Here is an 8,264-nt window from a genome sequence, read left to right on the forward strand (position 1 = left end):
CCCGTTAGGCGGGCTTCCGCTGGGTCCTCTGGCAATGGGGCCGGACAGATAGTCCGTTCAGCCTTCGCCAGCCAGTCCTATCAAAGGTAAAGGGAGTTTAGATCCCGCATAGAGTCAAACTATGGAAAACAAGTGACAAAATCACTTACCTTGTCAGCCGGACGCTGCGAGCGAAATCCGCGATCTTCGGCAGCGGATGCGGGAGCTTCGGCGCCCTTGAACAGCACCTTCCAGACATCTTCGTACGTAGTGTCAAAGAGCCTGTTCAGGGTCTGGTGCTGCGCCGGATCGAACTCCCACATGTTGAAACCCCGTCGTTGGCACGGGAGAATCCGGCGGATGAGCATGACCTGGACTATGTTGACAAGCTTGAGCTTCTTGTCCACCAGCTTCTAGATACAGGCTTGGAGTCCGGTCAGCTCCTCTGAATCCCCCCAGATCAGGCCACTCTCTTTCCAGGAGGTGATCCGTGTAGGGATGCCGGATCTGAATTCGGGGGCCGCTGCCCAATCAGGGTCACGCGGCTCGGTGATGTAGAACCACCCCGATTGCCACCCCTTGATGGTTTCCACGAAAGTGCCCTCCAGCCACGTAACGTGGGACATCCTGCCCACCATGGCGCCTCCGCACTCCGCTTGGCGGCCCTTCACAACCTTCGGCTTGACACTGAAGGTCTTGAGCCACAAGCCGAAGTGGGGCTGGATGCAGAGGAAGGCCTCACACACGACAATAAACGCCGAGATGTTGATGATAAAATTCGGGGCCAGATCATGGAAATCTAGGCCGTAGTAGAACATGAGCCCCCGGACAAAGGGATGAAGTGGGAAGCCCAGTCCGCGGAGGAAATGGGAAAGAAATACTACCCTCTCATGGGGCCTAGGGGTGGGGATGAGCTCTCCCTCGTCGGGGAGCCGGTGCGCGATGTCGCTGGACAAGTATCCGGCGTCGCGCAGCTTCTGGATCTGCCCCTCCGTGATGGAGGAGGCCATCCACTTGCCTCCCGCTCCGGACATAGTTGGAGAAGGTTGAGGTGAGAAGTGCGGACTTGGGTGCTGGAGCTCGGGTTCGCGGAGATGGATAAGCCAAGGAGGAAGAAGGCGCAGGTAAAAGGGTTGGATCTTTATCCCCTTATATGGGCGGACCAAAAACATGTCTCCCCACCGGCCTGGTAAAACTCGCTTATCTCCCAAGCGTCACAATCAATGGCGCGGTTGGGTTACCCACGCCCGTATTGATGAGAATCCCGGAATAAGGGGAACACGATCTCTGCTTCGACAAGACGTGCCAAGGAAACCGCCTCACTAAACGCGCGGAGGTGGAACAATAAAAACAATTCAAGTAAAGGCTTGGTAATGGTGTGATGTCACGCCACAGAATATGTCAGCAGATCGAACTTGTGTAATATTATTCTCTCTACGGTGGTATGTGGAATTTATTTTGCAGAGCCGGACACTATCCTGGTGTTCACAATCTTCTATAAATTATTCGGAGGAAGAACCCGCCTTGCAATGCCGAAGACAACATGCGCACCGGACTCGTCGTCATTAAAGCCTGGTTCAGGGGCTACTGAGGGAGTTCCGGACTAGGGGGTGTCCGGATAGCCGAACTATCATCATCGACCGGACTCCAAGACTATGAAGATAGAAGATTGAAGACTTCGTCCCGTGACCGGATGGGACTTTCCTTGGCGTGGAAGGCAAGCTTGGTGATACGGATGTGTAGATCTCCTACCATTGTAACCGACTCTGTGTAACCCTAGCCCTCTCCGGTGTCTATATAAACCGGATGGCTTTAGTCCTTAGGACGAACAACAATCATACCATAGGCTAGCTTCTAGGGTTTAGCCTCCTTGATCACGTGGTAGATCCACTCTTGTAACACACATCATCAATATTAATCAAGCAGGACATAGGATTTTACCTCCATCAAGAGGGCCCGAACCTGGGTAAAACATCGTGTCGCTCGTGTCCTGTTACCATCCGCCTAGACGCACAGTTCGGGACCCCCTACCCGAGATCCGCCGGTTTTGACATCGACAGTAATCCTTACCACTTACTTGTTCCAATCGTACCTTGGTTTTTTTCTTTCATCAATCTCTTATTAAGTGGCTTCTCACCTTAATGGATGTGTGATGTTAGCTTTGGAATTCATTCGTTCATCCTTGTTCGAATGTTTATTGTGAACACTATATGTTGCAATTTCTAGCCTTTGATTCTACTTATCTATCATGTCAATGGTGGTTCTAATGGATGTCATCTTCCTTAGGATGGCTTTGCCAACTCGCAACAACCCGGATCGGGGTGAAGAAGATCGATCGAACCCACCACCTCCGCCACCTCCTCCGCCTCTGGAGGCATGGCAAGCTTTCGTGGCAGCCACCAACGCCAGCACCCAGATGCTTTTGCAAATATTGCAAGAACGCTACCAAGGCCAAGGCTAGCATAAGAACTCAGGTGGTCATGGATCTTCCCGCCCACCCAACCCAGGCTATCAGAACAAGTCAAAATCTCAAGCAAGGTCAAGTGCTCCTTATCGTCGCCCACTCTCAGAGGTGACTTGCAACAAGTGTCAGCAGAAAGGTCACTACGAAAACAAGTGCTTCAACCAAAGGCTCCTTCCGCCTCCTCCTCCTATGAGATCTTCAAGCAATGCTGTGGTCAAGCATAATTCCAAGTCTGCAAAGGTGAACATGATGAATGCAGCTCAAGCGGAGGAGTCTACTGATGTGATAATGGGTAATCTCTCAGTTAATGACATTCCTGCAAAAGTTTTATTTGATACTGGTGCATCACATTCTTTCATTTCAAGACCTTTTGTGGATATGCATGATTTGGTTACTCAAGTATTGCCGAGACCATTATCTATTGTTTCCCCGGCTCGACAAATGACTTCTCGAGTATTCGTTCAGGATTCCATTATCAAGATGTGAAACTATAAATTTCTGTCTACTCCAATTGTTCTTGGCGACTCTGATATTGATCTAATTCTCGGGATGGACTGGCTTTCTAAGCACAAGGCTCAACTTGATTGTGCTGCCATAGAGATTCAATTGACACACTCTTCTGAGGATGTGATCATCTATGCCGCTCGTGACGAGACCATTCGGTTATTCTCTCTCAATGAGAAGGGCGAGTTAGATGCAATCTCTCAGATTCTAGTCGTTTGTGAGTACCAAGATGTCTTTCCAGAAGAGCTTCCGGGTATGCCTCCGCACCGGCCAGTCAAGTTCGTTATCGATCTTGAGCCTGGCACTGAACCCGTTTGCAAGCGTCCTTACAAGCTTGGACCTAAAGAGCTCAATGAATTGAAGAAACAGCTCGATGAACAAGAGCGTCTGGGTTTGATCAGACCAAGTTCATCTCCATGGGGTTGTGGAGTTCTTTTTGTCCAGAAGAAGGATGGCACGGACCGACTGTGCGCCGATTACCGTCCATTGAACAAGAAGACAATCAAGACCAAGTATCCACTTCCCAACATCAATAAGCTATTTGAGCAACTCAAAGGTGCTAAAGTATTCTCCAAGCTCGACCTTCGTATGGGTTATCATCAGATTCGCATTCGTGAACAAGATATTCCCAAGACAACATTCAGAACAAGTTTTGGTACTTATGAATATACTGTCATGTCTTTCGGCCTTGTCAATGCCCCTCCAACATTCTCTCGAATGATGAACTTCATCTTCAACCCGTACACCAATGAATTCGTCTTGGTGTTTCTCGATGATATCTTGGTCTTCTCTAAGAATAAGAAGGATCATGCCAAACATTTGCGATTGGTGCTAGACAAGCTCAGAGAGTATCAATTCTATGCGAAGTTTTCCAAATGTGAGTTCTGGCTTGATGAAGTTCTTTACCTTGGTCATATCATCTCCGCCAAAGGCATTGCTGTTAATCCCGAGAAGGTGTCTGCAATTGTGAACTGGGAACCTCCTCAGAATGTCAAGCAGCTCTGCAGTTTTCTTTGTCTTGCAAGCTATTGCCGAAGATTCGTTGAGAATTTCTCAAAGATTGCAAAGCCTCTCTCCAACCTCCTCCAGAAGCATGTCAAGTATGTCTGGACGCCTGAGTGTGACATTGATTTCAACACCCTCAAAGAGAAGCTTGTCTCAGCTCCTGTCTTGACTCCTCCTGACGAATCCAAGCCATTCGAAGTTTTTTGTGATGCTTCTCTTCAAGGTCTCGGTGCTGTGTTAATGCAAGAGAAGAAAGTTGTGGCCTATACCTCTCGTCAGTTGAAGCCCAACGAAAAGAACTACCCCACTCACGATCTTGAGTTGGTGGCAGTTGTCCATGCATTAATAACATGGAGACATCTCTTGTTGGGAAGGAAAGTGGACATATTCACCGATCACAAGAGCCTCAAGTATATCTTCACTCAAGCCAACCTCAACCTCAGGCAAACTCGATGGGTCGAAATGATTCAAGAGTACAATCCAAGTATTGAATATACTCCAGGCAAGGCCAATGTGATTGCAAATGCTCTGAGCAGAAAGGCTTATTGCAACAGCTTAATTCTCAAGCCATTTCAACAGGATCTTTGTGACGCTTTCCACAAACTGAATCTCCAAGTTGTTCCTCAGGGCTTTCTTGCCAACTTCCTAGTCTCTCCTACTTTGGAAGATCAAATTCGTGAGGCACAACTCCTGGATACCATGGTGAAGAAGGTGAAACGTGGTATTGCCAAGGGCCTCTCCAAATACAAGTGCTATCGCTTGGATGGCAAAGATACTCTATTCTTCGAGGATCGAATTGTGGTTCCTAAAGGTGATCTAAGGAAAGTCATTATGAACGAGGCACACAATTCCCTTCTATCCATTCATCTTGGAAGTACGAAGATGTACCATGACCTCAAGCAGTCGTATTGGTGGGCTCGAATGAAGCGAGAAATTGCTCAATTCGTGAATGAATGTCACATCTGCAGAAGGGTGAAAGCAGAACACCAACGACCAGCTGGTCTCCTCCAACCTCTTGCTATTCCAGAATGGAAGTTTGATCATATTGAAATGGACTTCGTTACTGGATTTCCAAAGTCCAAGCGTGGGAATGATGCTATTTTCGTTGTCATTGACAAACTTACTAAAGTGGCTCATTTCCTTCCAATCAAAGAATCCATCACAACAGCTCAGTTGGCAGAGCTATACACCTCTAGAATTGTCTCCTTGCATGGTATTCTGCAATTGATCTCTTCAGACCACGGAAGCATTTTCACCTCTACGTTATGGGACTCCTTTCAAAAGGCCATGGGCACCAACATTCGCTTCAGCACAACTTTCCATCCTCAAACAAGTGGCCAAATTGAGCGAGTCAATCAAATCCTTGAAGATATGCTCAGGGCTTGTGTCATCTCTTTCGTATGAAGTGGGAAGATTGTCTTCCATATGCCGAGTTCTCCTACAACAACAACTTCCAAGCGAGTTCGGGCAAGGCCCCATTCAAAATTCTATATGGCAGAAAGTGTCGTACTCCTCTCAATTGGCCAGAGACTAGTGAACGCCAACTTCTTGGCAACGACTTGATCACAGAGGCTGAAGAAATGTGTAAAGTCATTCGTGAAAATATCAAAGCCGTGCAATCGCGCCAGAAGAGTTACTATGATAGCAAGCACCGTGACTTGCCTTTCGAAATCGGAGACCATGTCTACCTCCGCGTCTCTCCAATGAAAGGCACTCGTCGCTTCGGTATCAAAGGGAAGCTTGCCCCTAGATACGTGGGTCCCTTCAAGATCATTGGCAAAAGAGGTGACCTCGCCTATCAACTTGAGCTTCCCTCCAACTTTGCAAATGTGCACGATGTGTTTCACGTGTCACAGCTTCGGAAGTGCTTCAAGACGCCTGAGCGCACTATCAACTTTGAAGAGATTGACCTCCAAGAAGATCTGTCTTATCATGAGCACCCCGTTACTATTCTTGAGGAAACTGAGCGCAAGACTCGCAACAAGTCAATCAAATTCCTGAAAGTGAAGTGGTCACACCATTCCGACCGAGAAGCCACCTGGGAGCGCGAGGCTCACCTCCGTTCCGAATATCCGGAGTTCTTTCAGTCCTAAATCTCGGGACGAGATCCTCTTGTAGTGGTGGAGTGTTGTAACACCCCGAATGTGACTTTCCATATTTGTAACTCCAACTCTTGCCATTTTTGGCTGTGTGTTATGGTATTCCCTCCGTGGTTGGGTTTTTGTCTTTCATTTTGCATTTTGTTCATGTCATGCATTTCATATCATATCATTATGTGCATCTCTTTTGCATTCGTGTTCGTCTCAGGCATATGAGTGTTTTCCCAGTTGTCGGTTTTGCAATCCGACACTCCCACATGCACCGGCGCACCCCTCTTGTCTCTTTTCGTGAGCAGGTGTTAAACGTTCTCGGAATGGACCGAGATTTGCCAAGTGGCCTTGGTACACCACCAGTAGACCACCTGTCAAGTTTCGTTCCATTTGGAGGCCGTTTGATGCTCCAACGGCTAACCGGGCAACCGCAAAGGCCTCTTGTGTGTTGCAGCCCAACACCCCTCCAAACAGCCCAATAACCCATCTAAACCCCCTGCATGCTCTCTGTCGTTGGATCACGATCGTGTGGGCGAAAACTACACCTCATTTGGACACTCCTACCTCCTCCTACCTATAAGTAGGTGCTCCCCTCCAAAATTTTCGCGCAGTCCAACCCTAGCCTCACCCCTCTCCGCCGCCAGACACGTCCGGATCGGGCCGGACGCATCCGCTGCCACGCCCGCAGCCAACCGGCGAGCGCCACGTGGCTCCACCACCTCCCACCGCCGCCGGCCCGCCAGCCCCACATGGGGCCCTCCCGGCCCGCGCGCCCCGCCGCCGCTTGCCTCCACCGCGCCGATGCCTGGGATCCGCGTCGCCGCTCAGATCGGCGCCGCGCCGCCGTCCAGTCGCCGGCCGGAGGAGAGTCGCCGCCTCACCCGCCCCTTGCCGGTGAGCTGCGCGCCATCCCGTCCGCTTCCTCTTTCCCTCTCCTTTTCTCCCTCTTAGCTCCCTCTCTCTCTCTCACCGTAGGCCGCCGCCGTCCTTGGGACCTCGTCATCGGCGCCGCAGCCAACTCCGGCGGCCCTGGTCTGGCCTCCCCGTGCCGCCCGCGTCCGGATCCGGCTACCCCGTGACCGGATCCGCCGGATCCGCACCTCCCCGCAACTCCGGCGAGCGTCCACGCTGCCGCCCACTCTTTCCTCCACTGTTCCAGCGAGCTTGTCCGGCGATCCTCGACATCCGCGCAAACCCCTGGATCTGGAATTCGCATGGTAAAATTCCACCAAGTCCCGGAGCTCTCTGTTATTTCTATGCCATGTTCATCATGCCATCACTTCATGCTCGGTGCTCCGATTTGTGCATATAATATGTCAAAATGTTCATCATGAGATGCTTCTAATTTTGCTCCATTGTGCCATGCTTGTTTGAGTATATCTTGATGCCTTAATAATTGTTGCAAGAGTGCTAAAAATGATGTTAACTGCTGTCTGTTAACAGAACTTGGTGATTTGTCTTTTTCATTGCATTTTGTGTGTGCATCCTATGAGCATGAGATCTACATGTGTTTTGAACTATGACACGCCATCCTTACAGGGGTGCTAGTATTGCATTTTTGTGATCAATGTGGTTGCTAGCACAAGCACGCAAACTAGGCTTCGTGATGTTGCTGATTTTAGTGCTTGTTCTGCTGTTATTTTGATGCCATGTAAACTTGGTGCTACAGTGATATCCATGCTTGTTTTGAGATACTTCAGTAAGGATGTTTTGAACATATGTTTATGCTCTATCCATCCATGCTCCTGGTTGCTATTATGGAGTGCCCTAGCATGTCTTGGTCTTGCTCTACTTTTGCTATAAAATGTTTCTGGCAGAATGTTAACCTGTTAATCCATATTGCCATGGTTGTTGCTAATGATACGTGCATCCTATGAACTTGCTCTTGCCATGGTTAGATTCATGAACATGTCTTCATGCTGTTAGTATGCTTTTTTTGTCATGCAATGCTTTGTGATGAGTGATTCGAGCTCGCAAAGTTGTTATCATAAATCTATTTATGCTATGCTCTGTTTTTCTGCCAAGGAAGAAACTGTATTAAAACTTGCTATGTTTACATGGGTGCCATCATATCTTATGTGCCTTTTTGGCTCATGATCAGTAAGGGACTTTTGTTTTATGCATTTAGTAGATTCATGCCATGCTTTGATTTGCTATGATATGTTCCTGTAGCATGTTGTTTGCTTGCTCTAAACATGGCTTCCTGATGTTATTTCTGGCAT

Source organism: Triticum dicoccoides, chromosome 6B (genome assembly GCF_002162155.2).
Source record: "Triticum dicoccoides isolate Atlit2015 ecotype Zavitan chromosome 6B, WEW_v2.0, whole genome shotgun sequence".
NCBI classification, from domain to species: domain Eukaryota; kingdom Viridiplantae; phylum Streptophyta; class Magnoliopsida; order Poales; family Poaceae; genus Triticum; species Triticum dicoccoides.